This window comes from Meriones unguiculatus, chromosome 17 (assembly GCF_030254825.1).
Source record: "Meriones unguiculatus strain TT.TT164.6M chromosome 17, Bangor_MerUng_6.1, whole genome shotgun sequence".
NCBI classification, from domain to species: Eukaryota; Metazoa; Chordata; class Mammalia; order Rodentia; family Muridae; genus Meriones; species Meriones unguiculatus.
Genome location: NC_083364.1, coordinates 14,110,637 through 14,126,731, shown reverse-complemented (window position 1 = coordinate 14,126,731; position 16,095 = coordinate 14,110,637).

The following is a 16,095-nucleotide window of genomic DNA, read 5'->3' as shown; positions in this document are numbered from 1 at the left end:
AGTGTGACAACATTTCCGGTTCCTTGAACTGTACCTCATGTGACACAATGTCAAATCATTCCCCTAATACTTTCAGGGAGAGCCACTGTGGAAAACAGCATGTCATTTTCCTACAGCCTGGCAATGTAGAGTTGCCAAAGAAAATAAAGTTTCCATCTTACTATAGTTCCAAAAATGGGAATTAACTTAAGTCCAATAGAAGCATGCACAGAATGTTTATGATAAAATACAATGAGAACAAATGAAAAGGAAAGACCCAAATTGCTGAGGACAGATAGCATATGTGTTCATCAGAGAACATGTGCTTGAGGTAACAATTATTCCCTAAATTATTGATGGACTTCAGTAAATCCAAATAGATAATGAATCTTGAGGCTTTAGAAACACGGACAATTAAAAGCACATGAGGGAAGCACAAGAATGACAACAGTGTGGAAAAGTGAAAGAAATATGGAGGAGGCACAGTACTCCAGACAGAATAAAGCCACAGCGACTAAGGCCCTGTGTTGTCAGTGAGCCCAAGCATTCAACAGAACATCTTAATGTCGATGTGCAAGTGAACAGTTAGTTGGTTTTTGACACTGGTGAAAAGACAATAAAGAAAAGGTAAATTTTTTTCAAGAAATGGTGTTGGAATAATTAGATATCCATGAGCAAAATAGTTACAATTTTTGAAGCCTATGAAAAGTTACCTTGAAGAGGACTGTAGATTAAACATAAAATTATTATAAAGTGTTTAAAAGAAACCATAGAAAATGATCTCCTTTACCTTGAGGATTGATGGTAAGTTTCCATATATGACTCCAAAAGCAAAATCTCCGAAAAAAATATCAACAGCAGCAGATTGGAAGAAAATGTTTGCGAGTGATATACACGAACAATGCAAAATGTAATCCCAGTACAAGAAAACCAATGCCTGGTGGAAAAAATGGACAAAATATTGGAAGATATTTGTGTCATTTTTTTCTTTTATGTGAAAAACAAACAAACAAACAAAACAGGGGACAAAAGCAAGCTAAGAGCAGCCAGGTGTCTGTTGGGTCCTGGTCTGCAGGTCCTGGCGAGCGGGAGCCCCAGCCCGCGAGGCCATGCCAACTCGGGCAAGCGATGGCTGGGGGGTCCGGGGTGAAGGCGGCTCCCGGCCGCTTCCTCTACGGCCGCGGGGCGGACGCGGGGACCGCGCCATTGCAGCGCACCATTGTTGAGAGCCTCGCGGGGGTCGCGCCGCGCCGGCCGCCGCCGCCTCCTCCCTTCCTGCCGGAGCCCCGGGGCTGGGACGCCGCCGCCGCTGCCGACGCCCGGCAGGCCGAAGGGATGGCCGTCCCCGCGCGAGTCCGATCGGCGGGGCTCGAAGGGCGGCGACGGCGATGCCCCTCGGACGCGCCCGGTTCAGCGCCGGCGGGGAACGCGTCTCCGGAGCCGGCGCCAGGAGGGTCCTCTGCTGCCTTGGTCGCCAGGCGCCTGGGCTCGGTCTCCACCGCCCACCGGTCGCTGCTGCCCCCTGGCGGCCGCGACCACACGCGCACCCGGAGCCGCGACCCCGCCCGGAGGCCGCCCAGCCCTCGGAGGGTGCTCAGCCCTGCGCTCTAGGCGCTGGAGGACGGCCGCGGCTGCCGGGGACCACAGCACTTCGGCGAGGCGGGGCCCTGTCGCCAGTGGGGACCGCGCTCCGGGCCGACCCTTTCCCCGCCCTCGCCCCGGTCCCGGCTCCAAGCTCGTCCTGGAAGATGGAGGCCCCTTGTGGCCAACCCGAGGGGGGCCCGCGCACCAGCGATGACCGCCCTGGGCGGAGGCCGCTGAGCCTCGCTCCTCCTGGGGTCCGCGCGGTGGTCTGTGCCCAGAGACTCCTCTGAACCTAGGGACAGACTTTCTTGCCGCCTTCTGTGTGGGCCCTCCACAGTTTTTTCCAGTGGAGGAAGTCCAGAGTCGGGTGTCGCCCTTAAAGAATCCAAGATGCTAGATCCCAGGAGGCAACTGAACGTTGGACTGTGAAGGACCTGCCTGTCAAAAAGCACAAGAGGGCGAAGCTGTCCAGTTGAGGCAGGGAGGAAAACTGCCCGAGCACCATCGCACTCTCGATCCCAGATGTAGCTCAGGTACTAGGATGACAGGGAAAGAGCGGTATACTTGGCATTGGTCACACTTAGGTGTCGCTGGCTTTCATCCGGCTGTGTTTACCCTTTAGGACCTTTTCTGGCCCCTCTCAACCAGTTTATCAAATGCTGAGTGATATATAGCAAAGGCATGTCTGATGCCAAAATGTTTTCACTGCAAGATCTAAAGGTCAGAGAGACTTTTAGCCTGCTCCCTTAGTCGGTGAACAAACATAAGCCAAGAACGGGGAGTCGGCATTAGGCAGCTCTCCTGAAGTATCTTAACCGTGTATTGCATAAATAAAGAGTTGCAGGCTGTGGGAATAATGGTGTCATCCAAGTTCAGGACTTGGGGAGATAGACGGGAGGAAAAGCAGACTGTGCGTGAGGCAGGTTGGGGAATAAGGTGTTACAGAAAAACAGCTCTTCAACAATTGATTGTTAGTTTGCAGTGGTGGGGAATTAACCAAGGCCTCATACATGCAAGACTATCCCTGAGCCATCACCACCCCTCCTCCACCTCTCTACCCCACCTCCCACCCATCACTCTGCAGCCCCCTGTTCCTGCATTTAAAGGTTGAATAGTAAGTACTTGGCCATCTATGAGAGAGGAAAATGCATTCCAGAGAAAAGACAAATTTTACCCTCGGTCACTGCAAATGACTTTTCCAGAGATCCACGCAAAGTTTAGGTATGATAGAAGACAAAAAATACTTCACATTTTTTAAACATATGCAGGTGCACTGACCTGGCATTTCTTAACTTGCTAATTGCCTCGATTTAATTTTTAGCGATGTTCTGTTCTATATCAGAATAGGGTGTAAGAGTAAGGCTCTTTTATTTTGGACATCAGGTCTCATATAGACCAGGCTGACCTTGAACTTGTTTATTGAGACAAGATCTCATGGAGCCCAAGATGGCCCCAAATTTGCAAAGTAGTAAAGAGTGACCTTGAACTCCTGATGCCTCTGTTTTTACCCACTAAATGGTGAGATTATAGGCAGATGCCTCCACAGCTGGTTTTCTGTAGTCCTGGGGAACAAACCCAGGGTTTAGGGCATTCTAGCTAAGCCCTCTGGCAGCTGAGCTCCAGCCCCAAAGGACTTGTTTTTCTGTGTACTGCACATGAGGTTAGACTGTGATTTTTTTGATGCTAGGAAGTGGGGGGGCTAGGACTACCGCTGAGCCCTCGGGGTCTGAAACTCAGTTCTGGGCTGCCCTGATGGCATGAGTATCTGACGAAGGAGCCGGTGTACAGCGAAGCTCCAGAATGCTCAGCGCAAGGGAGCCCTCCTGTGCCGAGCAGAGCACCGGGAGCCTTTTAAGCAGAAAAGTGCCATGAAGAGATTGGTGTCCTGTAATGATAACTGGCAGAGAAAGGATGGGTCAGCCTGGGGAGAGCAAGAGCTGACACAGGCAGCCTGAGGGGGTCACAATCAAAGTCACATTTAAGTGGGATTCATTTAAATGGAACTGGAATTCTTCGTTTCATATTTTTTAAGGTAATGTGAATACCCCATTTTTAAAAAGATTTATTTATTTATCTATTATGCAGTATTCTGCCTGCATGTGTGCCAGAAGGCCAGAAGAGGGCACCAGATCTCAGGATAGATGGTTGTGAGCCACCATGTGATTGCTGGGAATTGAACTCAGTAACTTTAGAAAAGCAGCCAGTGCTCTTGAACTCTGAGCCATCTCTCTAGCCTGGACCTGGGATTCCTATCACCCATGGTGCTGTTGGGGTTTATTCTGTATTTGTACCTGAGAAAAGCAATGTGAGAGAAGAGACTGAACTACTAGAGAGGAATTGTTGCCTGAACCCAGAACAGAGTCGGAGGAACAGAGGGCTCAGTGGTGAATCCTAGCTCTGCTGCTAAATAGTATATTAAAAAAAAATCACTACCTGCCTAGGCCTCAGTTTCCTCATCTTTAAAATGTGTTAGTTCCTAGATTCCTGGAATGGAATAAACTCTTATTGAGATGATTATTTAAAGTTGCTTAGCAGAAGGGCCTCTGGCTTAGGCTTTGTCTTAGTCACTCTTCTGTTGCTGTAAAGAGACACCATGACCAAGGCAGCTTACAAAAGAAAGCCTTTCCCCGGGGGCTTGCTCACAGGTTCGGAGGGTGAGTCCATGGCCACCAAGGTGTCACACAGGGTGGCAGGCAGGTATGGGGGTGGAGCGGCAGTGAGGGCTTCCATACTGAGACAGCAACCGAGAGACAAACAGAAAGGGACCTAAACACTCAAACAGCAGAGCCTATGGGGACAAATCCAAACCACTTTGGCCTTACAGTTGAAGCATCTAGAGGCTAAGAAAGGAGGAGTGCTTCCTCCCGGGGATTGAGACCAGCATAGGTACCACAGGAAGCATCGGCCTACAGCCACAGCCACAACAGCGGAGCAGTTTCTACACACCAACTGCATTTGATCATCGCTATAATCTGTGCCTCTTACTGTTCCTGTTGAGAGATGTGCTGTGTGGCTCAGCTGCCCTCAAACTCATGGTGCCTCCTCTCCTCGACCACCACAATCAGCTTCAACAGACTTTAACAGGAAACATTTTAAAAATGAGAGACAATGCCTTACCCACGCTTGATTTCACCAGGGTCTCTGTAATGCAAACTTACCTGGAAGTTGTGATAAGGTATCCCGTGAGAAACAGCACAAGAGATAATGGGTTTTATTCTGTATTCCAGTCCATCCCGGGGAAGGAATTTCAAGGGGAACCTGGGGTATTTTTTTCAATTTTGAGAGAGTTAAAAGCTCATAGTCAGTTTTGCTTAGCTTTTTATTCAGTCCAGGAGCCCAGCCTATGGAATAGAGCCCCACACAAGGTTAAGGTGGGTTTTCCCATGTAGGTAATCCCTCACAGGCAAGCCTACAGGTTTGTCTCCGGATGCCTCTGGACCCCCACAAGTTGACAACATTAACTACCACTTTGTTCATTCAGCAATCAATATGACATGTTGAGTGTTTGTGGATTAACATTTCCAAGTTTGGGGATTACTTGCTAAAAGTGAGCATTTTGCACACATTCTCACAGGAACCCCACAAGATGACACCAATATTGTCCTAATATTCCTAAATGGAATCTGGAGGCTAAAGATTCTGTAAATCAGACATAACGAGGATGTAATCCCAGCACACATCTTCATGCACCCGGAGTGAATCTTCTGTCCTGCTGTTTGCTGTTTCCTGTGGACCTGTAACTCCTTGCCACTGGGAAGCAGGTTCACGCACGCAAGATGAGTACTTCTGATCACGGCTTTATACCAATGGATCTTGTTCCTCACCTGGCCTTCAGTGCCATCATCTTTCTCAGACTTAAGAACCAAACCGACTCCCAAATTTGAAAATGGTGGACAGCTAAAGTCTGGGCTACCTGAAGTCTGGTTCCCCCATCAGTCCTGTGTGACTTGGCTCCACCTTGTGGTGGCTGTTTTCTTAGCCCTCTGCTCCTCTCTATAGCCTCCTAATTTACATCTTTTCACTCTTCAGAGGTATGTGATGAGAACTTTGCCTGCTGGTGAGATTCCAGCCCTCTCTGGATAGTCCAAGTTTCCAGAAGCAAAGCTTCCTGTCCCATGTGACCCTTTACCCTTGGTGGAAGTAGGGGTATTCACCAGGGCCTGTGGCCAAACAGTGTCACTTACAGAAGCATAGCTTGCTTCAGTGCCGAGTAATTGAATGGTGTCAGTGTGTGTGTGTGTGTGTGTGCCTGTGTGTGCACTTGCATGTGTATATATGCATCTATACATGTGAAGGAAATAGGCTGACATCACGTGTTCCTCAGCCCCTTTCCACCTCACCTTTTGAGTCAGGGTCTCCCTCCTAACCTGGGGTGCACCCATTTGGCTAGGTTGATTAGGCAGTGGAGCCCAGGCATTCTCCTGCCTCCTTCCCAGCTGGGAGCCTACAGACTCACCCCATCACACTGAAGACTTTTCACATTTGCTGGAGATCCAAACTCACGCTTTCACGGTGGGCGCTTGACCAACTGACCCATCTTCCCACCTTGAAACAAATTTTAAAATAGCAAATGGAAATGCACCGTTGGCGCCAAGTTCACATACTTTTTAGCTATAATTGTGGCTTTAATGAATTTCCTTTCTGATGGGCCGTCCTGGGACCCCCCCTTAAATGAAAGGGTACATTCTTGTGCCCCCAATGGGACTGGTTACAAATGAAGCAGGGGAAGCCAGCATGCTCCCTTGTGTTTAGGGATCGGACCAGAGCATCGCAGCACACATCAGGCTCTCAACACACGTCCAGCACTGTCTGGACTCCCAGTGACCCCTGACCTCACAAAGTGCTTGCACTTACACATTCAGTGGATAGTGTTTGGCATCCAGTCCTGGGACATTTCATAACCAACATCAGAGCACTTTAGAGTCTGTGTTAAACTCAGACACACCACTTCACATTTAAGACGACACATCTCAGGACTAATGTGCATATGGGGCACAAGGAGATCTTGTCCTTCTTCGGACGGAAGCCTGAGATGCTGAAGTTCCAGTAAGTTCTGAGGAGGTGTGCTACAAAGGCCATTCTGAGGAGCAAAGACACCATAAGTTCCAAATATTGACTGGTGAAAAGAATTCTCCAGGTGAGTCTACTCATGTGAAGCTCAGAACTAAAGCACATCAAGAGACTACCTTATGAAAAAGTTTTACTACCTGAGTGCTAGTGACAGTGCTGCCAAGACATTTTTCATTGAACGCATCTCTACAAACTGTTTCTTCAGTACACTTTTCGTCTTCACCTACTCACCTGTAAGAGCATCGAGCTTGTACTCAGGTCCATCTGTTTCCATGCTGCACGTGTCACAGTTCAATTACAATGGATTGGCCTTCTTTCTGCTCATCTCGATAATTCTGAACACCTACCCCAACCAGCCTCTCATTAGGACAACTGTTTTCTGCTCTTAGAATCCTACTAAGGTTTCCCATGTGTCTGATGCACAATGTAGTCAGAATATGAATATTCCAGGAGTTTCTACCGATGAAAATATTAAATCCCATCCCTTATTTTAACAAGATTGTGTTAGCACTCCAAGGAACGCAGCAAGAGTTAGGCCAGACAAGAACTGTCAGCTGCAACTCAACAGTGAGGATGACCAATAGCCTCTCAAAGGCTCTCTGCATGGTCCCTTTAATCCTGGGCCTTCAACTGGTGCTGAGGCTGCACCTTCAGCAGTGGCCTCTCCTGGCTTCTCACAGAGCCAAGTCTCAGCTGATCTCCACACTCCTTCATGCCTTCAAAACCAGTACCACCTGGGTGACTCAAACACTACCAAGTTCTGTTGCCAACAGCCTTGGCCACCTCTGGAACACGGCGCCTGTGTGTTGACCCCGAGAAAACACTTTCCAGAAGGCTTTGAATTAATGATGCTGGGCTCCTAAGCGCGGCTAGTTCCTCAGCTGAGGCTGACCAGCACTGATTGTCTCAGTCACACAAAGCTTTCTCTTCAATGGTGCTTGCTGGTCTTTTGTTAATCACAGCTGATTCTTCAGCTCCAGCTGTACAGACACCACAGATTCCTCACACAAATGGCCCAGCAGAGTCTTCGCTTTCCTCTGAAACTTGACAAGCCAGGCCTCTATTGTCAGCACCGCTTTCAACATCCTTAACTTCCAAGCTCCAGCAGCTGCCCACTAAGCTGTCAACACTCTATGGTTTTTTCATCCAAAGTTTTAAGTCCTTCTGCAATCCTCCCAAAACATCACGGTCAGCTCAGTCTCACAGCAACACCCCACAATCCTGGTACCAACTTGTCTTAGTTAGGGCTGCTATTACTACAATGAAACACTGTGACCAACAAGAAAGTCAGGGAGGAAAAGGTTTATTTGACTTACATATCACTGAAGAAAGTCAGGACAGGTACTCAAGCAGGGCAGGGACCTGGAGGCAGGAGCTGATGCAGAGGCCATGGAGGGGTGTTGCTTACTGGCTTGCTCCTCAGGGCTTGCTCAGCCTGCTTTCTTAGAGAACTAGGACCATCAGCCCAGGGACTGCACCATTCAGGATGGGCTGGGCCCTTCCTCATCAATCACTAATTAAGAATATGACCTACAGCTGTATCTTATGGATCAATTGAGGCTCCCTCCTTTGAGATGACTCTAGCTCATGTTAACAAAAGACTAGCCAGGACAGATACCAAGGGACCTTGGGGATCTTCCTGCCTCTGCCTTTCCATCCCTGGGATTACTGTGTCCTGGGACAGAACTGGGACCTTTGGACCTTGTTCTTCTTTGCAAGCACTTTACTGATCGAGCCTTTTCTCCAGCCTGGATCTTCTAATGTGTTTCATTAAACTCTTTATTTATATGCATATTGGATCTTTTTGTTTCTTTTTTTATTGTTTTCATGTGAACTTAGTTATTTTCTATTGTGATTTCTGAGAAACCTGGGCAGTTTTAGTAGCACGAAAAACTTTTATAAAGGTTGATAAGCGTATTAAGGCTCTTTAGTCTAAATTTTAAATCATACATTAAAAAATTTTTTTACTTATCCTCTTTATAATAAACTACTGGTATTTTGACTCAGAGAACATCTAAAATTTATGATACCATACATTCTATTTTTCAGTACCCATGGTGTTATTAATCCTGTTATTAGTACCTGAGCAGTGTTAATTAGTTATTAACATTTTTTCCATCCCCACGGAAGAATCTTATGTACTTGTCCTGTTGTTTGGTCTGATCTGTGGCCATCTAAAATTGCTTTGGTTAAGTTCTGTTTTGTTTTGATTTTTGTTCTCATGGCCAGTGTCCAGTAAAACTGACTTGCATCTCTCTTTAGAATACTGTTGGAATCTGGAGAATGTTCTTAAACACATGTGCAGGCAGCAAGTAGTTTTTTAGCACACGACATCCTCATCACTTGTTTTAGCAATGTGGGAGAGTAAACAGAACCTTGGTTTTGTCAAAATGCAGTGTGTGGCCACCTCTGTCTTGTAGATGACCCCTGTGTGTGCCTGACTGCTACCACGAGCAGGTGCTGGTTAATACTGAGTGGCATAGGTCATCCTACAAACTGGCACCATGCCTGGAAGATGGTAACATAGTCAACCTGGAAAAAAACATTATTACAAATCATAAATCTTGCGGGTTTTGGAAAAAGAACTCAATCTTTGTAATACATTTCTTCCATGCTTTAGCTTGTTAACATAGCAACAAAAGAAGTCAGTAGAACAAAATGAGTAAACTGTAATTAATACAAAAGAAGTCAGTAGAAATAATCTGTCCAACATTTGCAAAATTTTGCAGTCGAACAGTTCTGCCAAAATAACTTTCTTCTAAAAGGTAGACGGGAAACTGCACTTACCTATAGTTAACAGAAGAGGGCACTGCAGGCAGACTTTTAAAATATATGACCATGGTATTAGAGGTTTCTGATCTAGTCTAACAAATTCTTTAAAAAATAAATTATAGAAGTTGGTTGCTTATGTGTCAGTGAATTTGTGATGTTTGTTCTGATTTAAAAAAAAAACAGAATGTTACAAAGAGAATTCTGGGTTTGTTATTAAAGAGATCTGTGTTCGTAAATGTGGCTAATCTTTTATGAACAAGCTGTTTCTAGGTCACTCCAACTGAGGGAACAAATGGAATAAAGATGATAAAAAGAAAGATTTCTCTGTGTTGGCCCCATCAGCTGTGCACTGAGGCTTGTCCCCTCCCTACTCTTCCTGCTCTCTGATGTTCCAGTGACCTCCTCCTTCATCATGGTTGGCTGTGCTAATGTCTTCCACGCGCCACACCTGGCTAAACCCAGACAAATAGCACTGTTCCTCGCTCTGGGAGATGTGTACACTGCCACAGTGATGTGGATCCCAAAGGGCACGTGGCACTGTCAGTTCTGCTGATAGGGCATGTATGCGGCCCTAAGGCGACTTGATATGCTGACGTGGGTTGGTGATGGTGGGGGCTCCCACTTTCTAAGGAGAAGGGGAGGGGGACAAGGGAAAGAGTGAGGAGGGGGTGGGATCAGGAGGAGAGGAGGAAGGGGGCTACAATTGGCAGGAAAGTGAATAAATAACAAGAAACAGCTTTTTTTTTCTTTTTTCTTTTAAACATCAACTCATTTTCATTACAAACAAAACTCTTTAATCTTGTTTTGATGAAGCCTCAAAATGTGCCTGGCCTTGCCTACATTCTAGAAGAAAGACATTTTGGAATCAAACTTGCAAAGGTAGGGGCCTGTGTGATCTCTTGCCGGTCCGTGGCTTGAGCTTGCTCAGGCAGGTCAAGATGAGAATTAGCACTAGCAGAGCATTTCCATGAAAATTTCTGCTCCTTTCATAACAAAGAGGTCTGTGCTACCCTGCACTCAGTCTTAACTGCAGCTCAGCTGTGCATGTCTGGAGAAGCCCAACCTTGAACTCTAGAAGCAATATTTATCTGTGTGCTGTGTTCTCACACAATAGGAGTAGGACAGTTGGGATCTCTGAGCACTAATTCACTTTCACACCACACTGCACCAGGACTCACCTTCCTCTGTCAGCTGTTTATTTATTTTTGACCTGCTGCTTTAAAAGATAACAGTTTGAAATCTTCCAGGTTGGTGATGCAGCTTGATTTCCATGTCAGTATTCTGGGGCTTCTGACTAAACTTCCCTGTTATTAACCAACATCTATACTTACGGGTTAGTTCTATAATTTCATAATGGGCAGGGTAAGTTTCACTTCTGATCCCTACCAAAATGACGCCAATGTTTGGCCCTCCTAGCTCACACAGTTTGTCTTGTTTGCCCAGGTCTTCTACTAGTGTGACAACATTTCCGGTTCCTTGAACTGTACCTCATGTGACACAATGTCAAATCATTCCCCTAATACTTTCAGAGAGAGCCACTGTGGAAAACAGCATGTCATTTTCCTATAGCCTGGCAATGTAGAGTTGCCAAAGAAAATAAAGTTTCCATCTTACTTTAGTTCCAAAAATGGGAATTAACTTAAGTCCAATAGAAGCATGCACAGAATCTTTATGATACTATACAATGAGAACACAATGAAAAGGAGAGTCCCAAATTGCTGAGGACAGAGATCGTATGTATTCATAAGAGAACATGTGCTTGGGGTAACAATTATTCCCTAAATTATTGATAGACTTCAGTAAATCCAAATAGATAATGAATCTTGAGGCTTTAGAAACATGGACAAGTAAAAGCACATGAGGGAAGCACAGAATGACAACAGTCTGGAAAAGTGAAAGAAATATGGAGGAGGCACAGTACTCCAGACAGAATACAGCCGCAGCGACCAAGGCACTGTGTTGTCAGTGAGCCCAAGCATTCAACAGAACATCTTAATGTCGATTTTCAAGTGAACAGTTAGTTGGTTTTTGACACTGGTGAAAAGACAATAAAGAAAAGGTAAATTTTTTCAAGAAATGGTGTTGGAATAATTAGATATCCATGAGCAAAATAGTTACAATTTTTGCAGCCTATGAAAAGTTACCTTGAAGAGGACTGTAGATTAAACATAAAATTATTATAAAGTGTTTAAAAGAAACCATAGAAAATGATCTCCTTTACCTTGAGGATTGATGGTAAGTTTCCATATATGACTCCAAAAGCAAAATCTCTGAAAAAAATATCAACAGCAGCAGATTGGAAGAAAATGTTTGCGAGTGATATACACGAACAATGCAAAATGTAATCCCAGTACAAGAAAACCAATGCCTGGTGGAAAAAAATGGGCAAAATATTGGAAGATATTTGTGTCATTTTTTTCTTTGATGTGAAAAACAAACAAACCAACAAACAAAACAGCGGACAAAAGCAAGCTAAGAACAGGGAGGTGTCTGTTGGGTCCTGGTTTGCAGGTCCTGGCGAGCGGGAGCCCCAGCCCGCGAGGCCATGCCAACTCGGGCGAGCGATGGGTGGGGGGGTCCGGGGTGGGGGCGGCTCCCGGCCGCTTCCTCTACGGCCGCGGAACGGACACGGGGACCGCGCCATTGTAGCGCACCATTGTGGAGACCCTCGCGGGGGTCGCGCCCCGCCGGTCGCCACCGCCTCCTCCCTTCCTGCCGGAGCCCCGGGGTTGGGACGCCGCAGCCGCTGCCGACGCCCGGCAGGCCGAAGGGATGGCCGTCCCCGCGCGAGTCCGATTGGCAGGGCTCGAAGGGTGGCGGCGGCGACGCGCCTCGGACGCGCCTGGTTCAGCGCCGGCGGGGAACGCGTCTCTGGAGCCGGCGCCGCGAGGGTCCTCTGCTGCCTAGGTCGCCAGGCGCCTGGCCTCGGTCTCCGCTGCCCACCGGCCGCTGCTGCCCCCTGGCGCCCGCGCCCACACGCGCACCCGGAGCCGCGCCCCCGCCCGGCGCCCTCCCAGCCCTGGGCACCCACTTAGCTCTGTGCTCCTGGCACTCAGATGAAGGCCACAGCTGTCCGGGCCCCCGGCACTTCGGCAAGGCGGGGCCCTGTCGCCCGAGGGGACCGCGCTTATAAAGGCTTACAGGCTGTGTCCATCCTGGCTTCGTGCACCTAGAGGCGGGAACACTGGCAGACTTCCTGCCTGCATGTCCTCAGACACCTCCATCTAGGTGCAGTCAAGAGCAAGCAAGCTTGTCCACAGGAGTGACCACACACTGTCTGTATCCTCCATGAACAAGACCAGGCAATCACAAGAACAACGCCTAGCATTCTGAGACCTCCTCTGTCCTTGGACAAGTAGGACATACAGGCTAGACACGCTTTTTGTTTGATAGTTCTCTTAAGCACAGTAACTTTAAACATAATGTTCACCATCACTTCCATCCCCCACTTAAGTTGTATCCTGAGTCAAGTTCTTGACCCTTGGTGGTTACCTGTGAAAGAACAGGCTAGCTTTACAGGTTTCTTTATGAATTCTATAACCCATATTAGTTAAACTAAGTTCTCCTGGTAGTTTTCCAGAAAGCAGAAGGACACGGACAAAAGGAGAAGTGGGTGAATGGGGACAAGACCCACCCTGCTGCAGAAGAATGTCCAGGCCTGCAGTATGAGATAGGGTGCCTGGCAACGGGTCCGGATGGCCACAGCTCCCCCATCCAGGACATTCTGGGTGTAACTTGAAGATCAGATATCCACCAGATGTCGGGGGCAGGCCTGACTGGACGTGGGTGCCTAAAACGAACCGAAGATATTAAAAGTCAACTACCCATAACCCCATTCACCCAATCCTGTACTGCCAAGCTTGCAACACCCATGCCTCCCTTCCTTTTTCCTTTAAAAACCCCATGCCTTTGTCTCTCGGGGCTGTTCCCTGATGACTTGGAAAGCAGCCCCATCACTCATTGGCCTGAATAAATCTCTTCTGTTTGTGGCTATCCATCTCCAAGTTACCTTCATCTGTCTCTCTGGTAATCGGGCTCTCGGTGGGCCTAACACCTGTTCACACTGGGATTTAAGAAATATCAGTATACTGGCACCCAGACCAAAATTTCTATATCTAGTTAAGACATTTATGATGCACAAGCCAGTGATGATCAGCAGAAACAGAAGTGTCTGGTTTTCTGCAATAGCTGAAGACAGAGTTATAACCCGGAAAAACAAGAAAATGAGAATGGCAGCCATGGGCTTCCCCCGTTCTGGGTCATTTTTCTGTCTGCAGTGTACGGGGTTTGTTTGTTTGCTTGTTTTTGTTTTTGTTTTCCTGAGAGTACAGGAATCTCTAATGATTGCTGAGTGGTTTGCATAGAACAACGTTTTCTCTTACAGCCACACAATCACATCCTTGTTCTGCACAGAGTATGGTGAGTGCTCTATCATGTTGCAAACCTGCTTCAGCTAATGGATCAACCTGCTGATGGATCTTGATCTAGTTGGTTTTTACAGGTACCTTTTTTTTTTTTTTTCAAACAATGGAGCCTGGAGGTCAGTATGAGCCAGCCTGGTTTGTTGGGTAGGCACTCCAAGTAGCCATTTGTCTTCCTTGCCAGAGAGTTTCCTTTGGACTGAACCTTTTCAGTCTTTTGTTGAGGATAAGGGGTGACATAGATGATTTTGTAAATGTGCCTCAACTGAAATTAGGATGCCATTGTAGGGGCCCAGGAAGGCTGGAATGTTAACCAAAGCCTGGGAGGGGATTCATTCAGGAAATGGGGCACTCATCAGAAGTATCTGGTTTCCTGATCAAGGTAAAAGTCAGGAAGCAATCACGGCAGCTGGACTGGAGTACATCAGGCTCTCCACTTTTGTGGACTGCCTGGGGCTTGGGTGCTGTAGATCACTTTTGGAGTGGTTTGTTTTCTGATTCTGGTTCCTGGGTGGTGACTGTCAGGTGGGTGGAAATCTGCCAAGACATATTCAGACTAGGGACCGAAGCTAAAGTTAAGGAACTTAAAGGAAACTCTTACATTTGGAGCCCCCCCCCCAACACACACACACACATATTCCATCAGGAACAGGCAAAAGTTGGGGAATCTTAGTCTGTTGATTGCAGTTCAATTGACCTGTGACAGGTAGATAGATCCAAGTTGCAAACTCCGTGAGGCTCACAGGAATTCTTTTAAGTTACAAAAATGAACTTCTGGAGCCTTCTACTTTTAAGTCATAATAAAAGCTTGGGGATTTAAAAAAAAATTATCTGGGGTTAAAAACATCAACATTCTTTTCTTTGTCCAGAGGTCTGGACAGAGGTGGTTTTAACATGATGAGAAGTAATTTTAGGTATCAGAACTCCATTGATTTCTATGTTAAAACTTTGAATTTTTGAAGTCTTGATATCACATTTTTTTTTTTTTTTGTTTTGGTTGTTCTGTTTGGTTTTTCAAGGCAGCCCTGGCTGCGATATTGAGCTTCTCCTAGGGTGAGGACAGGTCTTGGCTAAAGTGTCTTCAGGTCAGAAGTTTGGTAGGAGAGCAATTTCAGCATGCAGATGTATGAACAGGTTCCGGCTTACTCTGTTGGATCTTGTCTCAGACATCTGCTTTCCAGTTCTCTCGGACAACCTCACTACACCATGCAAGGAACAGCAGGCACAGGATCTTGCAAAGTATGTTCAAAAAACTCCAAACTTTATTAAATAAAAACTTTATTGAATAACAACACAAATGTAAGATTTACTGCTAATAAAAAAATTAAAGTTTCCTGTATAAAAATAGATTATCATGTAGTTGGCAATATTCACAATAAATATATTAAGTCTATACCAATAGTGGGGCTAAGGTGACAGAATATAAATATTAACATGACATATTAAATTTCACCTTAATATATACAAAGAAAACATCTTCAAAAATAGTTTAAGAATATATATATTTATATATGTAATATATAAAATATATTTTTATTTATATGTAAATATTTGTTTATTTACATATATATATAAATATATATATATTTATTTTTTTGGAATAAACAGTTTAGTACAGTCCTCAGCAGGGTGAGGCTTCAAGGAGTCCCGGGTTTACAATGCACATCTAGCATTAGTTACTCCTCTTCCAGAGAATAAAATAGATGTCTTTACTTCCAGGCTGGGAAGTATCTTGAGATGCCTCCGGTGGGTTTCTTACTTCTCCTGGATTGCTCGGGTCCCGTGAACAGCAGCACACTGTGACGCTTCTGTAGTAGCACACAGTATTGGAAGGCAACCGGGGATTCACTCGGAGACAGGCAACTGGTGGCCTTCCTTTCAGAAATAACTAATGCAAACAAGCAGTTGAGAACGAAAGGCCGAAAAGCACTGGAAGCCGTCCACTGCCAGTTAGCTAAAACTTGTGAACAAGAACAGCGAAATTCAATCCAGCGTCGACCTCAGTCACAGATGAATCTTGACAGCTGCGTGCTTGTGAGCATGTGCTGTGCAGGCTGGACAGTTTCTAACTTTCGGTGAGCACACGTGTCTTCTGTTGTTGTTGTTTCTGTCCCGACAGGGTTTCTCTGTGCAGCCGTGGCTGTCCTAACCTCAGTCTTTACACTCAGAACTTGTTCAAGGCTCTTCCACACCCAGTACCTGCAGTCCTTAACCTCACCTGGGAAAGAGCTCGGAGCAGCTGCCTCGCAGTGGACGCCAGGGGGCGCTG